The sequence below is a fragment of the Cervus canadensis genome, chromosome 10, assembly GCF_019320065.1.
Source record: "Cervus canadensis isolate Bull #8, Minnesota chromosome 10, ASM1932006v1, whole genome shotgun sequence".
Classification (NCBI taxonomy): domain Eukaryota; kingdom Metazoa; phylum Chordata; class Mammalia; order Artiodactyla; family Cervidae; genus Cervus; species Cervus canadensis.
The window spans coordinates 36,086,416-36,109,807 of NC_057395.1; the positions used below are offsets into that span (position 1 = coordinate 36,086,416).

The window sequence follows — 23,392 nt, forward strand, 5'->3', positions numbered from 1 at the left end:
AGTTATTTATGTATTTTTTAGTGACCTGGCTGAACTGGCAGTGTGAAGGTGTTTCCCTCAGTGGACACCCCTTGGTTAATATAAACCACTTGTTGTTTTAAAGCTGTGCTTATACCCTCCTAGCCAGTTAGACTTTTACTCATTACCATTAGATGTGTGTGTTGCAAATGCTATCCTAGTTGAAAAAGTTTAGGTATTACAGTTCATAAAGGAAAGGCAGGACAAATTCTTGAGGTTTTTCTTTGACTTAATTGTTTTTAAGATAATTAATTGGTTCTCTATCATTTCTTGAAGGTGACCAAATTTTTAGAAAAATCATGAATTCTTAAACATATTTGATGAGTTTTAATCCATTTCAATTATTGTCATTAATGAAGCTCAAATTATTCCATCTTTGGCCAGTGGGAGCCTTTTGAAATTGGCTTCTGAGTCCCAGAATTAGCCATTTCTCTAAGAAGCTCTGGTCTCTAAGGAATGCTCAGTGATGCTGGTTTGGTCTTTGTAGGCCTTTTCTGTCATCAGGGCTCAGAAATATATGCACATATTTAAGATACAATAAAATACCTCACATGTTCATATTGATGCTTCCAATTAAAACTCTAGACTACAGTGCATTTGAATCTTCCTTTTATATCTCCTTTTATCTGTGCCAAGAATCCTGGTTTTGAAAGACTCAAGTGATTATAGAATTAGAAAATTCGATAATTATTCATTAGTTTTTATCCCATATTACACATACAGCAATCTCAGAATGACAACAGTAATACTACTGAAAACATGATTATTGAAAACATTCAAAAACATATTTTTTATGTTCTCTCGCTATCTTTATAGCACTTAGGACTCACAATGTCTTCTGAGACATTGTTTGTCTAGCAAAATGAAATGTTTGCCAAGCAGCACTTTAGAACACTTTCTCTTAATCAGACTTCCTGTTAGAATGGTGATAAAAAAGAGAAGGAAGACATAACCTTGTTCCTTAAAACCTGGGTTGTTGGGTTATCTGGTATCATTCTGGAATAGAAAGATGTGGCCCTAAAATCTGAGGTTTTATTCTTCTTTAAAGATACTGTTAGTGATTTGACTGCATGCTTCCTGAGATGAAACTGGTTCATTTTCTACTTTTATCAGGGAGCAGCTTCCATGGGGTGGAGGTGCTTGATACTTCTAATGGTCTCTTACCTAGTGTATTAGGTTGTGCAGAGAAATGCAAGTAGCAGGAGATATAGCTATCTATGCTATCATAGCTTTTGTGAGTGCATAGATAGATAGATGATAGGTAGATAGACTGATAGACAGACAGACTATAGATAGGTAGATAGGTAGTTAGATACACAATAGAAAGGAAGAGAGAAAGAAAGGACTTCCCTGGTGGTTCGGTGGTTAAGAATTCACCTGCCAATGCAGGTAACACAGGTTCGATCACTGGTCCAGGAAGAGCCCATATGCCACAACTGGAGTTTGCATGCTGCCACTGAAAGACCTCACATTCTGCATCTAAGACCCAGCACAGCCAAATAAATAAATATAAAGAAAGAAAGATGGATAGGGAGAAAGAGATTTTATGTTAAGGAACTGGCTCAAGTCATTGTTGGAGCTAGCATGTGTGATACTTGTAGAGTAGGCCAACAGGCAGACATTTTAGGTAAAAGTTGATGATGTAACCTTGAGTCAAAATTTGCAGGGTAGTTCAGCCGACTGGAAACTCAGGCAAGGTTTCTTTGTTGCAGTCTTGAGACAGAATTAATTGCTTCTTCCTTGGGAAAGTTCAGTCTTTGCTGTTAAGGCCTTAAACTGTATGGATGAGGTCCCCCACGTTATGGAGAATAATCTGTTTGAAGTTAGCTGACTAATTGTTAATCACATCCACAAGGACCTTCACTGCAGCATGTAGACTAGTGTTAGATCAGACAGCTGGGCATTATAGTCTAGCCAAGTTGGCACATAAAGTTAACCACCGAAGTTGGGTTAACCATCCATTACCCAAACTGAAGATTCTTTTTTTGAAAATAAGTACTAAAAAATAATGAAATAATATGATTTTATTTGTTGATTGACAGATTATTTTTATTTTTATTTGAGTCCCATTAAGAAGTTATTTTTAAATTTATTTCTGAAAAATATTAACATATTTCCATGTTAGTATAAAAAACCCAAATCATCAGGATAAATATCAAGCAAAACAAAACTGTTTCATGTTGATTTTTTTCAACTTTAAAAAGAACATAAATAGAATTCTCAGTAAAAGTTCATATACATTATTTAGTTTCTTCATCGTAATTTGTTTGTAGTCCTGGGTCTCTGTATTTTTCTGAAAGAAATGTAGTTTTGAAACATGGTTGTATTATTTTTGTTTCCTAAAATTGTAGTCTTCACAGTTTCTTTTTTGATTACTAAACTTGAAATTGTTTATTTTTTTCAATAGTTATTACTTGCTGTAAATCATAAATTTTTTAATTTGAGAGTATAACATCTGTGTAGGTACTAAGGTACCTGGTAAGTTCAAAGCAAATTCTACTTTATTGAGGTCATTGTAAATTTTGATTTTTTTAAATAGTTTAACATGAAAATATTGTAGCCCATATATTTTCATAGGCACGATTTCTTTTTACTCTATTTAGAGTACCTTTATTCAATGAAATTTTTACAAGAGAAAACTTGTCAGATAAGTTGTATCTATTTAGAAATCTTTTTTGAACATTTTACCAAATTTAGATGTTGCTGTTAATAGATTGTCAGTATTTCGAAATCCATTTTATCCTGGTACAAAATATAAACTTATCTAAGTAAAAAGCCCTGGTTCTCTGTGTAGATTAAATCTGAATTAAAGATTTCCAACTAACTGAACAAAATGAAGCCAATATTTATTTTTAAAATTTTTATTGGAGTATAGATGCTTTTCTGTATTGTTAGTTTCTACTGTACAGCAAGGTAAACCAGCCACACATGTACATACATCCCCTCTCTTTTGGATTTCCTTCCCACTTAGGTCACCACAGAGCACTGAGTGGAGTTCCCTGTGCCATACAGCAGGTTCTCATTAGTTATTTTATACATAGTAGTGTATATAAACATCAATCCTGATTTCCCAGTTCACTCCACCCCCCTTTCCCTCTTGTCCATATGTTTATTATGAAGCGAATATTTAAAGTGTGCTCAACTGAAAAAAATTCCACGCTATTGATGATTTTACTGAGTCTTAAAAACCTTAAAGATTTCTAAGATATATAGCAAAATCTGGGAGTTGGTGATGGACAAGGAAGCCTGGCGTGCTGTAGTCCCTGGGGTCACAAAGAATCGGACCTGACTAAGCAACTAAACTGATAGCAAAAAGAGAAAATATGTACTGCCACATTGGAGTAGTTTCTATTCAACATCGTATTTGTCAAAAAATATTCTGGTTCACTTTCTTTAACTCTGTGTGTGTGTATAAATATTTGTCAGTGTTGTTTGGTAGACTGTCCATCTTTGGTGAATATAATTGTGGGATGTGTTTGCATCTACTTAAACATCATATATTGCTATTTACATGGTATGGTTGTGAATTAGGTGTTAATCACAACCATGTTCAAGCTAATTTCTGTTCTGTGCTTTATAAATTAATAAGAACATTGATTTTTGCTCTGTGATACTGTGCTCAACTAAAGTTTGTGTTATCACTGTAAAGTCAAATATAATGTCTCCTCATTATTTACAAATTCCATTTTGTGAATTCTCCCTACTCACAAAAAAATTAATTAAAAACCTCAAAGCCGTATTCTTGGCCCTTTTCTAGTTATTTAGGGCCATAGTAACAGAAAATTTGAGTTGCTCAACCTACTTGTTCCCAGCTGAGGTAAAGCAAGGCTTTCTTTCAGCTCTCACACTCTCAGAGTATACACCTTTCAGGGTGCCACTTTTTTATTTTTTGGTGATTTCACTGTTTACAGTAGCTCCAAGGCATATGTTGAAGTGCTATATACAGTGTTCCTAAGTGAAAGAAGGCTACGATGTGATGTATTTTACAGAGGAAATACATGTCTTAAATAAGCTTTATTCAGGCACGAGTTAGTGCTGTGGACTGTGAGTTCAATGTTAATGAATCAATAATATATATTAAATATAGTGTCTTTATACAGAAACATGTAAAACACAAGGTTTTGTTGATCAGTTGATGAAGCTGTTGAAGCCAGAGGCTCACAGAAACCTAACTCTGTGTTTCCTCTAAGAGCAGTAGTTTGGTGTTTGCTAATTTGGTGTTCATGATGACTTTGTAGAACTTAATTACTGTGACAAATGAGAACTAACTATAGTTTTATCTTTGTTTTTGAACTTCTTAACTGAATTAGCTATACAGTGTCAGGTGTACTACATAGTGCAGAATAGACTTATAAAAGCTCTATGTTGATTCCATAAATTGGATGAAAACAGTCAAACCATTTTTGGAATTAACTGGTTTCTTCTGTTTGATGTATTAATATCTCCTGACAACGGATAGAAAGCTGGCATCATTTAACTGTGAATTTCTTCTCTATTAGAGCCAAGAGAATAATACTTGTCACTTAACTTCGTAAACAAGATACTTTGTAGTCAGATCTGAGCAGGATTAATCTCAAGACCAGTCATTTGATCTAAATGAAGAGTCATGCTTTGTAGATCAATATTGTATATAAAACATTTTTTCCATCTGCTATTCTTAAATTAACACCGTCAAGCTTAGTTACAGCTGGGGCAGCAACATTGACTGTTTCTCCCACCTCCACCCAAGACTGAAGGAAGGATTGAGCTGTCCCTTGGCTACTGCTGTCCAAGTGCACTTCCCTTTTCTTCTCATGGTTCAGATGCTGACTTTGTGAATGAGATGTCAGTTACAGCCCATCCAGCGATGGGTTACTGCTCAGGGTCTACACATTTAACCACAGGCTAAATTGACAACTAGGTTAACAGCTTAGGCATCTCACACCGCTCAATGAGATCAGGGCAGAGCCTGGAAGTAAATGTTCTGGCTTATTATAATGCTGTCATTGAAAATCACCAGGAAGTGGAAAACCCAAGACAAATAATAAATTGGATGGGACATTGCAACAATGGACATAAGTTGGGACTGTCTCAGTCAAAATGACACACATAGATGCTTTACCAGGCACGTGTCTTCTCAAAAATCTCCTAACCCCCAACTCCTGGTTACCATTTTCCCCTCACCAAGGCTGTGCCCACAATGTGATTCACTTGTTTGTGACCAGTTAGTAATTTCCACAGCATTATGCACATGGAAAAGAATGTGAAGCATTCTTCTTAGTCAGTTTTATTCATTGTGGTACTCCTTTTTTTTCTAGAACATTTTCTATTCATCTTAAAACTTGTATTAAATTTTGCATGCCTTCATTTTTAAACTAAAGATGTAATACATTTATGAAATTGTTCCTCACATTAGTTCTTTTGTTACCTTAAAAAAATACCATACAATAATTAAGAGTGAAATTTGGGGATGAAAGGAATACAGTTGTTGCATATATTTGATAAAAATGGATTATCCGAATATGATTGTGATAACATTTTATATTTATATTATATTTAATATTTATATTTGATTTATATTCTATTACAGGACTAATGAAAAGAATTCACCATATCTTAGGACTTTTTACTGGAGCCTTAGGACATAGGTAAGTGCCAAGCATTTTTTGAAGAGATATTTCTGAAACATTAAATAATTTGATTGCATTGGTTCGTGACAAAAATAGGCAAAGGAATATATTTTACTTAAGAGATTTACCTTTTATTCTTCTCAGTAAAAATATTATAAATACCATGTTTACATGAATTTAATATAACATTCTCTGGTGTCCAATAAATCACACTTTCCAGGGAGCCTTAGATTTATTTTCTGTAATAATTATAATGAGAACATTGTTAATACGATGAATGAGTTAGGCATATTTCAAAACTTAAAGTCCTAAAAAGAAATTATTAAATGCAAAGTGGTGCCCTGGCTTGGATCTCAGGACTGAAAAAAGATACTAGTGAAAAAACAGGTGAAATCCAAATAAAGTTTGTAGTTTAGTCAATAGTAATGTACCAACATCCTTTTCTTAGTGGTGACAAATGTACCATGGTAATGTAAGATGCTAATTTTAGGTGGAATTTGGTGAAAGGAACATGGAAACTCTATAGTACCTTTGCAACTGTTCTGTAAATCTAAAATTATTCCAAGATAAAAAGTTTTAATTAAAGCCAAAAAATCATGATTTATTTGAAAATTATAGTTTAGGAGTAGCTTTTCTGTGTAACAGTTTGAAAAATCAAAATGGCTGCTTTTAGAAAAACCCAGATTCCATGCAATAGAGATGGCAGGGAAATATGGGACTATAGGTTTCAGTTTACAGTTCATGGGAGGTGTGGGATTTTGTTTTCTGGACATTGACCTGGTGTCCGTGAACATCTCCTTGAACTCAGTTATAGACTTGCTCTTCAGTTCCTTTAAGGTATGTGTGTGTTCTTCAGTGGTTTAGTACAGCTCTTTCTGTTAACATAAGCAGGCCCCTTACATGGTTCACAGAGTACTACGTTTCTCTTTTTCTTTTCTTTGGTATATCTGTTAGAAGCAAAAACACCAGTGATATGACTCAGTGGTTTGGAGTTGAGATCCTTTTAGGGTGGTTTTGTTCAGTCACAGCTACTTGAGTTTCTAGGTCAAGTGCTAGACATAGTTGACCTGTCATGAAGGAGTATGAATAAAGATGAGCATAACTCTTACATAGCCATTTCTGTAGTTGAGCTGAAATAATTGATTGCTGTCAGATAATTGAAATTCTCAGTTTCCAAAATGAACTCTAGCAGTATAACTCTTTTAAATTTCTATAAATATTAAAAGACTATAAGAAAGGAGCTCTGTAGTTTGCTGAAACTATTATATAACTTTTCATTAATAAAATTAAATAGCCCTGCTGGCCTTATAAATGGTCTCCTGCTGCTGTTGCCAACTTTAGTGATTTTAGTTAAACTTAAATTTCATCAAGGGAAATAGAAATATATTGTACTTAAAGGATATAGACATTTAAAACAACAGACCCAGGCCTGAATGACTTTTGCAGAATAATTGTTGGCCTTGAAGAGTTTTTTTACTTGATGATATTTTTCAGAATTGGTGTCATCAATATCATATCAATAGAATTTGTATCTTTACTTCCTAATTATATAACATACTTGTGCCAGCCTTGGTAGGAAAGTTTTTAAAAAGGGAAGAAAATTCTTTTAGGACACGTTGAAATTTCATTGATCATATTATAGTCCACACAGACCAAACAAACAAAAAAGTCTTTTTATTGTTCTTCTGTGCTCGAAGAGCATTAAAAGTGTTGTTTCTGGAAACATGCTTTACCATTCAGCTGGCTGGCTGTCATTTTATAGTCACCTAACATATAAATGAAGGTAGCGCATAGGTACTGCATACTTTCTATGTACGCTTTGTACTTTTTGTTTACAGTGGTCTCATTTAATCTTCACAAACACCTATGAGCTAGTTTGGAATTATCGTAGATGAGGTCAGAGGATAACAGATGTCTCTAGGCCGACCCTGAGGGTGTGAGGAAGAACGACTTGGTGCCCACAGTGTTCAGTACCTACAGTCTGGTTCCTAATGTTACCAGCTTCCAGGGAGCCCTGAGTCTAAGGACATGGGGTAAACTTCCCATTACTGCAACTCGTCTGGGTTAAGGATGTCTGATCCCACTGGTGACCTAGAGCAGAGTCCCCCAGGCTTACAGGCGTGGAGCGGAGTCTGCTGGTCCCTGGTCCAGCCTTGCCTTGGCTCATCCTCTGGCTCCTGAGCTTGTCAGTCGTTGTTCTCTGTCACCTGATTAATTGCCGAACACTCACTCATTGTGTGCTCCATTGATCAGATGCCAAGAACTCTTGGCAGCTCTGCGGAACATGATCTCAGTGTGCCTCCTGGTCAGTGCTGGGCAACTTGAAGTGGTTAGTGGGGGTGAGAACTTGGATTCAGAAGCCAGGACCCACGCCAGAGGCCAGGGATGGGTAATTGAGTGGCTGGCATGTGAAATGGAGCTCTCCAGACTCATCAGTAGTCTGGGAGGCAGAAGGGGAGCTGCACATGACTTTGAAAGGTGGTCTTTGAAGATCATGGTGGCTGGCTGTGGATTTTGTAGTTTGTAGATATAAAATAATTCTAGTTGCTTTTTGAGGAGGAATGAGAATGTTGCCAGCTTATTCATTATACTGCTCATTACACTGGGCAGAGATCTGTCTGTAACTTTTCCCCATCAGTTCCAGCTGTGTTCTTCTGTGGTTCTAAATGTCCAGTCTGACTTACACTTGACAGCATAGCATAGAAATACAATTACAAATCTCGTTTGCGGTCTCCTCTTCTTCGTGGTCTCAGGAAGTTGGCTTTCTTCAGTCAGTCCATGACTGCTTTCTCCATTTTTTCTCTATATGAACTCATGTATCCTTCACTCTAAATATCATCTATCCCCCTCATTTATTTCTTTACCTCGATCTTTCCCATGAGCTCCGGGCTCCTATCTATGTCCCCCTGTCCAACATCTCTATTCAGAAGTATAATAAAATTTCAGACTTAATGGATCTGCATAGAACTCTTAGACCGAGACTCCTGGCTGCTGCCAATGACAGTGGGTTCTGTCACTGACAGTGTCAGGTTGAAGCTTATCAGCCTCAGCTTTTCAAACCCCAGTGTGTATGTGAGTCCCTTGGATAGTTTGTTAAAATGTAGATTTTGATTAAGTCCGTGGTGGGGCCCAAGATTCTGTACTTCTAACAGCTCCCAGGTACTGCTGATGCTGCTGATCCATGGACCCCACTCTGAGCAGCAGGGAATGTCAGTGCATCAGAGTAGATGCTTATCAAGACAGGTCTGGGGCTGGGGGAGGTGAGTGGGGTCCTGCAGGTCCTTCCCTCATCTCACCATTATCCCGTCCCCGGTTAAGAATCATGTTATATACAGCAAAAACTAGCACATATTATGAAGCAACTATACACCAACAAAAGTTTTTTAAAAAATAAAAGTAGAATCATGTTTCTAAACACACAACTCTCAGTTGTGCTTATAATTAAAAGGAAATTTAAAAAGTGGTATCCATATTATTATTTCACTTTAAATTAACAAAGATGTACGTGTATATGTGTGTGTGTGTGTATGTATATACATGTATATGCTTAGCCAAACTCTGAGGATACATGCCAAATGTTAACAGTTGTTAATCTTCTAAGTGATAGATTTACAGATGGCATATATTTTCATCTTTATATATGTGGCCTTTTCCAATTTTCAGTAGTGAGCATAATTTTCTAGATATAGTTTATGATGATTAATGTTATTACAACTGTCACGTATACCCCAGCTTAGTTCATCACAATGTCGCCTTGGAGGAAACATTTGCCTCCTACCACTCACTTACCTCTCTTCAACCTCCCCCCAAACATCTGCTCTTTTTTTTTCCTCAATAAATGTATTAGCTCTCTAATGGTTTAGTGGGGGCTTCATATTAGGGCTTTAGTTCAGTACCTACCAACACAATTAATAGAATAAGGGTAATTAAATAAGTACTTTTTTATATTCAATTTTTGTAAATTTTTTTTGTATTCAATTAAAAAAAAAAAACTAAAGAAATACCTTTTTCTCGCCTGTCCCTGTCCTAGGAAGGTATGCTTAGCAGGTTTCTTAGAGGGAGCTTAGTTTTCCTTTCAACCTTAATATTCAGTAACCAAATTTAAAAGTGAAGTACCTGTCTCTTGCTATGGAACAAGGAAGGAAGTAACAAAGGTACAGGATAGAAAAGCCTGATATATTTAAAGTCTCTCCTTCTTAAAAAGGTGAATGTTGGACAGAGAAAGAATTTCTGAAATACACATAAAGGTGCCCCCGCAGGTCTGATGAACACCAACCGTGCATGCATAGGGTAAAACTTGCAAAAGCTTGTAAGGACAATCTCATGAGAAATGAAAAATTACCAGGTCACTGTAAGAAAAGCCCTAGAGTAAAGGTTCCTCTATACAAACCCTAAAAGAACTTAAAACTAAGCCTCAAAAGAATCATATTAATCCTCAATATCAACTGTCTGCCAGAAATCCAACACTCTTTAAACAAATACAAGAAATCCAGCATTCAGCCACATAAAATTCACAGTGAATTTCATCCAATCAAACATCATAGATAAACAAGCAGGAGAAAAATCCCATAACTAGGAGCCAATAGAAATAGACCCTGAAATGACAGATGATAGAACTAGCATACAGGTCCTTTAAAATAGCTATTGTAAATATGGTTCATGTATATAAACATAATGAGGAATGAAATAAAAGATAGAAAAAGAAAATATTGGAACATTAGAGATTTTAAAAAATACAGTATTGGAAATGAAAATTGTACTAGTATGGGACTAAGTACAGATTAGATCTTTCAGGGTAAAGGTCAGTGAACTTGGAAAACATGGTGAGAATTTAACCAAAAGCATCGAGAGAGGAAAGGTTGAAAAAGTATGCCCATCTCCACCATGCTGCTGCTGCTAAGTTGCTCAGTCATATGCGACTCTTTGCAGCCCCGTGGACTGTGGCCCATCAGGCTCCTCTGCCCATTGGATTCTCCAGGCAAGAATATTGGAGAAAGCCATGCCTGTCTCCAGGGATCAAACCCAAATCTCCTGCATTGCAGGCAGATTCTTGACCATCTGAGCCACCATCTAATTCTATAATGGAGAATTATTACATATTGTATTGCTTGTTACCCAGCCAGTGTAACAGGCAATACAAAGAAGCAAATGGCATGCATATTGGCAGCATAGAAATAAAAGATCTTTATTTGCAGACAATATGATCACGTATAGAGAAAATGCTAAGAAACTCCAAAAAACCACTAGTATTTGTCATTGAATTTAGCAAACTTGAAGGACACAAAGCAGATACACAAGTGAAGTGAAAGTTGCTCAGTCGTGTTTAACTCTTTGTGACCCCATGGACTATACAGGGGTATATATAGTCCATTGGGACTGTGTAGTACGTGGAATTCTTCAGGCTAGAATACTGGAGTGGGTAGCCTTTCCCTCCTCCAGGGGATCTTCCCAACCCAGGGATTGAACCCAGGTCTCCCGCATCGTGGGCGGATTCTTTACCAGCTGAGCCACCAGGGAAGCGTAAGAATACTGGAGTGGGTAGCCTATCTCCCTCTCCAGTGGATCTTCCCAACCTAGGAATTGAACCTGGGTCTCCCGCATTGCAGAAGGTTTCTTTACCAGTTGAGCTACCAGGTATAACCAAGATACACAAAATCAGTTGTAATTTTATATACCAGCAATGAAAAATTAGAAATTGAGAGTTAATATTTATATCAAAATACAACGGACCTGAAAAAAGAAAAAAAAATTTACAAGAACAGTTTTGGAAGGTTTCTAGTACCTAATCTCAGGACTTCCTCTGCATTTTAAAGGTCCTTCTTTAAAGCTACAGTGATCAAGGCGTGTATATATATCAAGGTAAGCATATATATCAATGGAATAAAATAGAGAATCCAGAAGTAGATGCACACTAGTAATGGTCAGCTGACTTCTGACAGTGATGCCAAGTTAATTCAAAGGGGACAAGGTAGTCTTTTTAACATATGGTACTAGAACACCTGAATATTCAATGTAAAAAAGTTAACCTCAACCCTTACTTCTTCTGTATATAAAAATAACTTGAAAAGAATCATGGATCTAAATATAGAAGACTAACACTATAAAACTTCAAGAAAAAATTGCAGGAGAAAATATTCGTGAACTTGGGATAGGCAAAGATTTTTTTGGGCCCAAAATGCATGAACCATAAAAGAAAAATTGACAAATGGGACTCTATCAAAATTTAAAACTTCTGTTCTTCCAAAGACATCGTTAAGAAAATGAAAAGGCAATCTTTAAACAGAGAGAACATATTCACAATACATATACCTGACAGATGACTTGTGGCCAGAGTATATAAAGAACTCTTAGAGCTCATTAGTAATATGACAGCCCAGTTAGAAATCTAGGCATAAGAAAATAACAAATGGCCAGTTTTGCCTAAGAAAAGGTCTTCAACATCATTAGACATCAGAAAAATGTAAACCGAAACAATGAGATACCATCAGATATTCATCGGAATAGCTAATACTCAAAATTAAAAGAACAAATATTAGAATGGACGTTTCATATATTGCTGGTAGGAAATCTAAATGATAAACCATTTAAACAGTTTGGCAGTGTGTTATAAAGTTAAGCATTTTAATACTGCATGATCCAACAGTTTTCTACTAAATGTTTACCTAAGAGAAATGAAAACATGTTTAAACATGTTACTTGTACAGGAATGTCCAAGCGGGTTTATTCATAATGGCCTCAAGCTGGAAGCCACGTAGATGTCCATCAGATAGTGAATAGATGAGCATGTTGTGGCATATCTCTGCAGGGGTATACTACTCAGAACTTAAGGTAGTGATACATTTAGCAACATGAATGAATCTCAGAAACATTATACTGAGTTCAATAAGCCAGACGAAAAAGAATACAAGCTCTGTGATTCCATTTACTACCCACAGCTATTATACCAGAAATGCTAGGAAAAAAAATTTAATCTGTTGTGACAATAAGCAGACACATTGTCATTTGCAGCTGAAACTGGAGTGTGATTGACTTGGATGAGGCGCAAGGGGACCTTTTGATTTGGTCAGTGTATTCTATATCCTGACTGTGGTGGTAATTATATGGCTATGTATGTGTTTATAAAATTCACTGAAATGTACACTAAAAATGTAAATATTTTATTGTATATAAACTATACCTCTATAATGTTGTTTTGAAAAAATTCCAAAAATTTGAAAGTTATTTTACTAACAAAATGTTGTTGGTAGTAGTTTAGTTGCTAAATCGTGTCCGACTCTTGTGACCCCATGGACAGCAGCCTGCTGGACTCCTCTGTCCATGGGCTTCTCCAGGCAAGAGTACTGGCGTGGTTGCCATTTCCTTCTCTAGGGGATCTTCCCAACTCAGGAATCGAACCCAAGTCTCCTGCATTGCACACAGATTCTTTACCAACTGAGCTACGAGGGAAGCCCAACAAAAGGTTAACTTCTGTCTAATGTTAGAAGACCTCTGTGTAAGGCTGAGTTGACCCAAAAATTCCATTTAGATAAACTAGTATACACTATATAAATAATAATACATGAGTTAAATATCCTTAAACATGAAAAGAGAGTAGATGAATCCGTTAGTTAACCTATGATTTGATACATTGGAATGGGACCCTAGCATCCTTAGAATTCTTTGACGTAGCTTTTTAATTTCTTTAATTGATATTTGGTAATATCTTTGGCACTAAGAAGAATCCAGCTAAATGAAGTAATTATGAATAATCCACTCTTGGTTTTCTTTTGTTGTTCTTTTCATTTTCTTAAAAACTGATAAGAATATGTAGAAGATACTCCAGTGTCCCGTAGAATCTGTTCTTGCTTTTAGGAATAGAACTCCTAGATTTTACCTGAGCACATACATGGCTGTCCTTCTAAAAGCAACATTTCTCTGCTTCTCTTGCAGCAGGGTATGGCTTTGGACTAAGGAGAGGTGACTGATGATGTGTTTAAGGTTACCTCATTAAGGACAAGCCGCTTAACCTAGGTTTTCTCTTTTCCTTTCCTGCTGGCTAAGATGTAACATCAGGCATAGCAGACTATGTCGGTCCAGAGACAGAAGCCACGTGGAAGTTGATAGAGTTAGCCTGGGTCCCTGAATGACCTTGTGACCCATACCTCTCCCCGTACCCCACACTGGCACAGGAAAAAGAAAAGTCTCTAATTTTGGCTGTTGTATTTTTGAGTCTTTCTGTTATGGCAGAAAGTTTATACCCTTGGACAAATTGGAAAGCATTTAAGATTTTTAAGTTTTTCTCTGTGTGCTGTTTGGTCATAGCTAATATATTTTGGTATGTATTTTCAAGTAAAATAATTTCTAAAATAGTATATGATTTCATGCCAATAGTTCTTTTTGACCTAGTAGTTATTTAGGAGAGTGTTTCTCAAGTTTATGAGTTACTTTTAAACTTTCGGTACTAATTATTAGTAAATGGAGACACAGCATTCAGCTTTTCTAATTTTTAAATGTCTTTATGGACTAATTTATGATCGATTTTGGTAAAATTCCACAGATCTTTTTAAAGAAGTTGCCTTCTTTGTAAGACACCAAAATATTTATTTATTGTGTTGCTTAACTTTTCTATAATTATTTTTTATCTGATCTGTCAAAGATTTAGAGATATAAATCAGTGATTTCTTCCATTAATTTTCTTTATATTTCTGTCTGTTCTGATATCTGTGTTCATATGTTATTTGTCAGTAGCTCAATTGAGGATTGTACCTTTTATCAGAATAATGTGACTTTTTTCTAATTTATATCTTATGCTTTGTATTTTAGCTGACATTAATATGCTACTTTAGTTTATATGTCCCGATATTTCTTACTATATTTATCCTTTCTTTATCTTTATTTATATTTATCCTTTATTTATCTTTCTGTCATTTCTTTAAGATAGGTTTTCTATAACTGGAGCATAGTTGGATATTTTTAACCTATTGGGAAGAACCTTTGTCTTTTAACAGATATTATAACTCATTTATGTTTATTATCAAAATTGATCTTTAATTGATTTTATTTCATTGATCTTGTTTTTGTTATAATGTCTTTGATTTTTCCATTATGTTTTAAACTTTTTACTGTTTGATTTAAATTTTGTTTTTGTTTAATTTGGTTTTGAATTTTGCCTGCTTTGAAATATTATTTTTTAAGATTTTTTTTGAAACCTTAAATCTATATAGTACCTATGTAGATTTTTCCAGGGGGTAAAAGAAATTGAAAAAAAATCAAACTTGAAATTAATATATCAAATTTTATATTTGGTGAGACAGTGTTTGGGATTATTAAATATAATGGATTTCATGGTGATGAGTAGGGCATATTGTTTACCAGAGATCTTGTTTTCTATGCTGTCCCTGTCATACCAATCGAGAATGAGGTGGTATCTTTTGTTGTGCCTCAGTAGGAAATGAGGAATTTAATAAGGTTTGCATGCGTGTGTGCTTAGTCACCTCAGTTGTGTCTGACTCTCTGTGACCCTGTGGCCTATGGCCTGCCAGGCTCCTCTGTTCTTGGGATTCTCCAGGCAAGAATACTGGAGTAGGTTGCCATTTCCTTCTCCAGGTTAATAAGGTTTACTTCTCTGTTTCTCAGTTTTCATTAATATCTGAGATTTTTATCTCAGACTATTATTAAATTGTAATTTTGATAATTTATAAAATATTCCTTTTGTTAACCTTTATAGTTGTAACTTTTATACATATAAAAATTATGAAAACCCTAATATTGTCACAACTTTAAATGAATTGCTGTTGTTTTCCAAGTGTATATCAAAGTGAATCTTAAGAAAGTCGTTATGCTATTATGCCATATTACACCACTACTCATTTTCTTGATCTATTTCTGTATTATAGCTTAAAAAGACACTTTCTTTTCATTATTGCCCACCTTCAGGCCATTTCCCTGCTTATCAGACCAGGTGGGGAGAAAGAAATGGAAAAAATTCAAATTTGAAGTTAATATATCAAATTTTATATTTGATGAGACTGTGTTCGGGATTATTGAGTATAATGGATTTCATGGTGATGGGTGGGGAATGTTATTTACTGGTGATCTTGCTTTCTGTGCTGTCCCTGTCAGTCACTGTATCCATAGCACAGGGCATGGCATTTACACGCTCACTAATATTTGCTCAGTGTCAGAGTCTGTCCTTCTGCTCGACACTGATAGGCTTTTCCCCTACCTTGGATGCTCCTAGCCCTTTGACCTTCTCAAGTGGATGTCATCTCCATTCTGCCACTAAAATAAGTGTGCTTGTATATGGGGCTTTCCCATGTTTTTCAGAATATACTTGAGGACTATTTAGGGAAGTGGCTCTTGGAGGCCATGCAGCCTTGCCTTGGAAATAGTGTGGAGGGAACAAGCCTGTAGCAGTTGCAAGGGATAATATCTTTAAGAAAATAATGATGTTGCTAAGTTACTTTGCGAGGGAAGGATTGTCTTTCTCTATTTTTTTAACTGATAATCATGTAGCTGGACTACCAAGATGCAGGGAGTGAGGGGAAGCTGAGAACAGCCTCTCCAGGGCTGTGGGTCAGGGTGAAGTTCTTGGCCAGCGACTCATGTCTGTGTGGTATGTGGAAAGCAAATGGGCTGAGGTGGCAGGAAGACTGTTATTCTAGCTTTGGTTCTGTTTTCCTTTGTGACCATGGCAAACCTCTCAGCTCTTCTGGGTCTCAGCTCGATCTGTTAAATGAGAAAGATGACTCTCCAAGATGCTTTCTAACTTTGAAACTCCACGCCTGACCAGGGCACCAGGGATAACCAGGGAATTTCCACTTGACAGCATTTTTATTTTTAATTTCATTTAAGCAAGGAAGTCAGCTTCATTTCATCTGTACAGTCAAGAGGAATAAATCACTTCTCTTACTACCTTGAGTAGGGAGAACTAGAAGGATTATGTGTGACTCGTGTACTTATGACCTAACCTAATATTAGCAAGTGACACATGTTGTGGTGGACTGTCCCACTTACAACACCTGGAAGTAATCTGGTGATAGAATGACTCAGAGGAATGTGAAATTACCATCTTTCCCTAAGAAAACTAAGATATTTATTTAGACTCCCAGAAGGTTCTTGCCTTTGTCCCTGGGGTGTGTGTGTGTGTCTTGAGACTGAGGGTCCTGGGAGATAGATCCGCCATGTGACCTTCAGCTGTTACTGACCATGGTTTTTGGCCTTTTTGAATCAACAGAAGTTGATAAGAGGCTAGATGAGACATTCAGGGAAGGCTTTATTGGGGCCCCTACTACAACTGAGGGCAGAGAAAATAACACGTGCCCTTGCTTGCTTCCTGAGGCGGGTTGAACTAGTCCCTTATGTTGGGTGAGGGTAGGGGCAGCAGGTCCAGGACTTGGGCCAGAGGGGTGGCTTAGGTGCTCTGCCCACCGCTTTGGTGATGCTGCGTGCAGGGAGATGTGTCCAGTACCCTGCTTTTGGTCCCAACGCCCTGCTGTTGCTCCTGGCTCCTCAAAAGTGGCATTTGGGTTCTTTTTGGTCTTTGTGTATCTTCTTATCCATAATTTGCCCTAGCTATGCATGCACACAGTTATTTTTAGTCCCTTGTAGTTTCTTTGTATTTTGTGGCTTGAGGAGACTTTTGTCCAGGTGTGAGCCTTGCAGCAAAGGGTCCCAGGTCCCAGCTGTCTCACAAGCAGGCATCAGACCTAAGGTCACAGTGAAGATCCTTCATTGATGAGCTCCTGAGTGGTCCAAAAGCTGTTCACACTGAAATCTTGTTTTACACGATCAGCAGCAGGAGGCCGCCCAAGCTGGCTTTTTGTCAAAAACTGAGCTGGGCATGATCACAAGTAGGGTGGGCAGAGAGAGTTTTCAGATAATGAACATGTCACAATTGTGAAAGAGCAAGGACACAGCAGTGACTGAATGAAATCTGTGCAACTGTCAAAGGGTGACTGTTTCTGAAGAAGGGCTTTGTTTTGGCTCCGTTCTGGAGGATGATTCCCACAAAGGCGCCATCCAGAACAGTGTGGAGAAAAGATCGTTGCTTCTCTGCTGTAGTCATCACTCTTGAGAACTAAAAAGTTATTGAAGTTTTATTTCCCACTCTATCAAGAGCTTCTGGGGGAGAAAAAAAAAGAATCGTTTCATTTCAGAAATGCATTTTGTTTCAGTAAATAGATGCTGTGAATAAGTCAAAATAAAATGCAGAATAAATTTGAAACTTGGATAAAAAATGTAGGTGGTAGGCTTTTATTAAGTGCCACTGTGTGGTAGGCCTCTGGGGTGCAGAGGCCAACATTCAGTAGCCTCTGTTCTCAGGAAGTGAACTTGAATGAGGCTGATGGATAGATGGCTAATACTGTGTTTCCACTGGGTTTTTATAGAGCAGCTACTCTGGAGATGCTATATTAGATGTCGAGACTACAGGTGAAGTAGATAGAGTCTCTGTTCTCAAGACATTTAGAATTCACAGTGAGTTGCATCATCAGGTATGCAGAGCACCAGGTGTGCAGAAACATGTAGGAAGACATCAGTAGTTAGAATGCACAGGACAGAATGATGCAAGAGATTTGAACTTGCTCTAAGAAAAGAACTGAGCAGTCTCAAGGCACCTGTTCCTTCAGTGGTTGTTGTAAGCTGTGCTCATTAACTTTCTGGCCGCAGAGGTACACATTCCTGATATTAAAAGTACTAATAGCCCAGAATTGTACAATGCTTTGCTTTGTATTGGGCACAGTCTAGTGCTTTATGTATAATAACTTGTTGTTCTGTTGCCAAGTCATGTCCAGCTGTTTGAGACCCCCATGGACTGCAGCACACCAAGCTTCCCTGTCCTTCACTATCTCTCAGAGTTTGCTCAAACTCATGTCCATTGAGTCGGTGATGCCATCCAACCATCTCATTCTCTGTCACCCCCTTCTCCTGCTTTCAATCTTTCCCAACATCAGGGTCTTTTCCAGTTGATCGGCTCTTGGAATCCGGTGGCCAAAGTATTGGAGCTTCAGCTTCAGCATCAGTCCTTCTAATGAATATTCAGGGTCGATATCCTTTAGGATTGATTGGCTTGATCTCCTTGCAGCCCATGGGATTCTCAAGAATCTTCTCCAGCACCATAATTTGAAAGCATCAGTTCTTTGGCACTCAGCCTTCCTTATGGTCCAGCTCTCCATACTTGACTACTGGAAAAACCATAGATTTGACTAGACGGACCTTGGTTGGCAAAGTGATGTCTCTGTGTTTTAATACACCGTCTAGGTTTGTCATAGTTTTTCTTCCAAGGAGCAAGCATCTTTACTATCTGCAGTGATTTTGGAGCCTAAGAAAATAAAATCTGTCACTGTTTCCACTGTCTCCTATTTGCCATGAAGTGATGGGATGGATGCCATGATCTTCATTTCTTGAGTGTTGAGTTTTAAGCCAGCTTTTTCACTATCCTCTTTCACCCTCTTTAGGAGGCTTTTTAGTTCCTCTTCGCTTTTTGCCATAAGGGTGGTGTCACCTGCATATCTGAGGTTATTGATATTTCACCCAGCAATCTCGTTTCCAGCTTAAGCTTCATCCAGCCTGGCATTTCACATGATGTTACCCTGCATATAAGTTAAATAAGCAGGGTGACAGCATACAGCCTTGACATACTCTTTTCTCAGTTTTGAACCAGTCTGTTGTTCCATGTCTGATTTTAACTGTTGCTTCTTGACCTGCCTACTGGTTTCTTAGGAGGCAGGTAAGGTGGTTTGATAGTCCCATCTCTTTAAGGATTTTCACAGTATGTACATACAAAGTATACAAATTATACCTATAATTTTTTATTTGAAATTATAGGAAGATCCCTTTTGATCAAATACTCTCCCCCATTTATTTACAGAGAAAGGCTTACTTGAATTATAAATATATCTAAAAGAGATCACATTGCCTCCCACAAACTTGAGGTGTGGATTTCTGTTCAGCCTAATGCCCTCCTGGTCAAATAAGAGGCTGCTTTCTCTGTCTTCTCATCTGTTGAAATGTCTGTCCCTTTTTACAGCACTAGAGGTCTTTAATTTATAAGCTGGATTTGTAAATTGCAGGGTCCCAGCTGGTTGGGCCTGTGGTCCTTCCATGCCTGAACCACAGGAGGCCTGCTATTTGCTCCTCTGAGGAAGTTAATAAGAGCTTTTGTGACCTGGTTTGTGTACAATTTATAGGCTCCCATTTAGGTGATCTAGAGGAAGAAGAATGGGATGAAAAAGTCAAAGTTATGATTGTGAACGAGAAGGAAAGTTAGAATTTTCAAACCAGCATCAAAATGGTACAGACAAAGAATTAGAAGTTAGGAAGAGCCTAGGAGGAGAGGTTTTTAATTAGAGCAACCCTCAAGACATTGGAAATTGTTATGATGGTTTTAAGTAGGCAACTCTGGCCTTAAAATGAATCCGCAACTTGACTTTCTGTATGTGGTTTATGAGATATAAACACACACAAAATGTGAGGCAAAAAAGGTATCATTCATGTAAAGCTGTTTTGATGTATGACTTCTTGGATATTGAAAGCCTCCTTGGATCTTAATTAAGTACATTGAATGGTTTTAAAAGTTAAGAAAATTGTAAGGAAGATTTTTTTTTTTTTTTTTTTGCACAGACAGTTATTTTTAGTGTAGTGAACATGACTATCATTAGGAACATTGTTGAAAGCAGTCTGTGATATAAAGCTTGAATGGTGTTAGTAAAGAACAGGAGCTTTAGAACCTCACTTGGACCCTATCTACAAATAAAATAAACTTTTTCATGTAATACTGAAATCAGCTGTGCAATTGAAGAGAATACAATAATACTTTGTATAATTTTATTATTCTATTTTGCTTTCTTAAAAATTAATTTTATTGATGCAAGGCATACATAATTTTTTTTTAAAGCCTTACACATCAGATTTAAGTTACCTTTGACCATCTCAGTGCCAGGGTCATCTCTTGCCATTTATTCTTCCAAATCTTGTTCTGAATACTTATATACATGTATGTCTAGAAAAGATACTTGTGTTTTGTGTAGATGTTAAAAAATAACCCACAAATGTATTATGTTTTGCTGGTTCACTTAAGTGTGACCTTCCATTATATCTTTTGTTTTTAACAGCAGTAATGTTGCTGATCACAGCTGACATTTACTGAGTAGTTACTATGTGCTAGGCAAGATATTTAGCATCTTTCATGTGTTTTGTCTCCCAGTCTTCATAATAAACTTCAGAGGTGAGTAAAAACTGGTTTTATTTGAGTAAAATTCCAACTTTATTCTGTCTCACATTTACATTAAATTACTAATGTAATTTAATCATCATTCTTTAGTACAACTTCAAAAATAAAACAGAATGATTGCTTTTAATTGTTACGAATATAACATTTATTTCTGTGAGATTCTTTCTTCTGTGCCATTGGTCTCTCCAGCCAGTCCCAGAGGTAGGTGTCTCTGCTAAGCCAGAGGCTGGGGGTGTGCTCACCTTTCAGGCATGAGCCGGTAGTACATGTGTCATGTTTGACTCATACTAAATGAAGAACAGACACCCCAGACATTTCCTCAGTAGTTAATGATTTTCAGAGCCCATGCCTGTGATGATGTCCTTATTTAGGGGTCAGTTATAGGATACAAGTCCTAGGTGTGAGCAGGATTTTTTTTTAAAATTAATTTGTTTTTGCTTGAAGGATAGTTGCTTTTTGGTTTATGCTATACATCAATGTGAATCAGTCATAGGGTATATACAGAGGTTAAATTTTGAAAGATGCTTTTCATTGTGCTCTTAGCCATCCTGGTAAAAGGTTACAGTTGCAGAAACTAATCATTTTTATGGCAGTTTGTAGACAGGGAGTGGTTGTTGGGTGGGTTGAGAAAAAAAAAATTCTGCTTATTATGTGTACTCTGACTTTAGAGTTTGGATAAAGATATTTTCAAAATTTCTTGACAAAATAAAGATCTTTACTATCTGGGACAGCTATCAGAAGGTTTAGATCTCAGCTCTGCTGCTCAACTAGCTGGGGAACCTTGAAAAGGCCTCTTTGTGATATTTCAATCAAATGGTAATAATATCCACTTGTGTTGTTCAGTTGCTAAGTCGTGTTGACTGTTTGTGACCCCATAGGCGGCAGCACGCCAGGCCTCTGTGTCCCTCACTATCTCCCAGAGTTTGCCCAAGTTTATGTCCATTGAATCGGTAACGCTATCCAACCATCTCATCCTTTGCTGCACTCCTCTCCTTAACATCCACTTAGTGATGTTGTGGGGTAAAATTACATGAAGTGTCTTATACATTGTGATGCGTTGTGTGAATGTGTGAATATCGCATGATACTTCTATCATTTTGTCATCTGAACTGTTGTCGAGGTCATCTGCAGTTTGCCTCTCACTGTTTCCTCTGTCCTGAGAATGTAACCTGCTTTCCTCTGTCCTTTATTCCATGGAAGAGAGCACTGTATCAGAGCTCTGTGATCTTCAGGGTGGAAGCTGGGGCCCTATTGCTCAATGTGAAAGTGTTAGTTGTTCAGTCATGTCTGACTCTTTGCGACCCCATGGACTGTAGCCCACCAGGCTTCTCTGCCCATGGGATTCTCCAGGCCAGAATACTGGAGTGGGTAGCCATTCCCTTCCCCAGGGGATCTTCCTGACCCAGGCATCGAACCCAAATCTCCTACATTGCAGGCAGATTCTTTACTGTCTGAGCTACCAGGGAAGGCCTAAACAAATTTTGAAGTACAGCCAGCATTTCTTCAGGCCTAGTGTTAAGAGTTGAAAAGATCATCTGCAGTAACTCAAAGAGAAGAGACATACCCAGTGTCCCAGTAAATATCTTTTCATTGTCATTAATATATAGTGTTTGTAAACATTTTGGCCTTTTTTTTTTTGTCTTGAAAAGTTAACAGGTGTTAATTAATATGTCTATATAGAAAAGTATTTGTTAATAAATTCTGTTGCAGTAGAACATGGTTTGAAAAAATGACCAGAAATTACCTTGCTGTGTCTTCTTTTTGGTTGCAATACTTAAATTATCCTCAAATCTCAACATTCAAAGAGGGCGTGAGGTTTTTATGTTTGTCAGAAGGAGACATGGAGTTAAAATGATGAAGAGACCTTCCAAGTCAGCTCTCAATTCTGGATGAGGAGAGAGTGCCATTGACTTTCCATTTGGTCTTGGCTCTGATGGGAACTGATCCTTGCTTAGAAGCTGTGAAAATCTCAGTTGCTCTTTGGGTGACCTGCCGTTCACTGTGTGTGTGTGTGTCCTGTGTGTGTGGGTGTCCTGCATGTGTGTGTGTCCTGCATGTGTGTGTGTGACCTGCCATTCAGTGTGTGTGTGTTTGTGTCCGACTCCTTGTGACCCTTTCGAGTAACCCTTTTGACTGTAGCCTGCCAGTCCCTGGGATTTTTTTAGGTGAGAAGATTGGAGCAGGTTGACATTTACTTCTGCAGGGGATCTTCCTGATCCAGGAGTGGAACCCACATCTCCTGCATTGGCAGGCAGATCCTTCACCACTGAGCCATCAGGAAAGCCCCCCAGTCACCATACTGGATCACTACTGGTATAGTTTGCTGCTTGAGAAAAATATGTGTGCTTTGAAGGAGGCACATTGCTGAAAAAAAAATTCTCTGGTTTTACTGTTCCCTCTTCTGGATAGTTCCAAAAACCCAAGCCTTTTAATTTTCATTGGTGATTTGCTTTGTCATCTGTGTATTCACTTTCATTGATTTCTTGACCTACTCTTTGTGACAAACCGTCCCTAACCTGGTTATGCCAGTGAAATCTTATTTCAGAGTAACCTG

General features: G+C 37.4%; 1 protein-coding gene across 7 annotated transcripts in view; it reads left to right on the plus strand.

Annotated features, from left to right (window-relative positions):
• ZNF438 (zinc finger protein 438) overlaps positions 1-23,392 on the plus strand; it is a 184,455-nt gene that overhangs the window by 52,005 nt on the left and 109,058 nt on the right. For 5 of the 7 annotated variants that reach the window (XM_043479143.1, XM_043479145.1, XM_043479141.1 and 2 more), the window contains one exon: positions 5,588-5,645. The gene's annotated coding sequence lies outside the window, so the exon portion shown is untranslated. Of the gene's footprint in view, positions 1-5,587; positions 5,646-20,719; positions 20,833-23,392 lie in introns of all 7 variants that reach the window. The other 2 variants (XM_043479146.1, XM_043479148.1) reach the window with 1 other exon arrangement.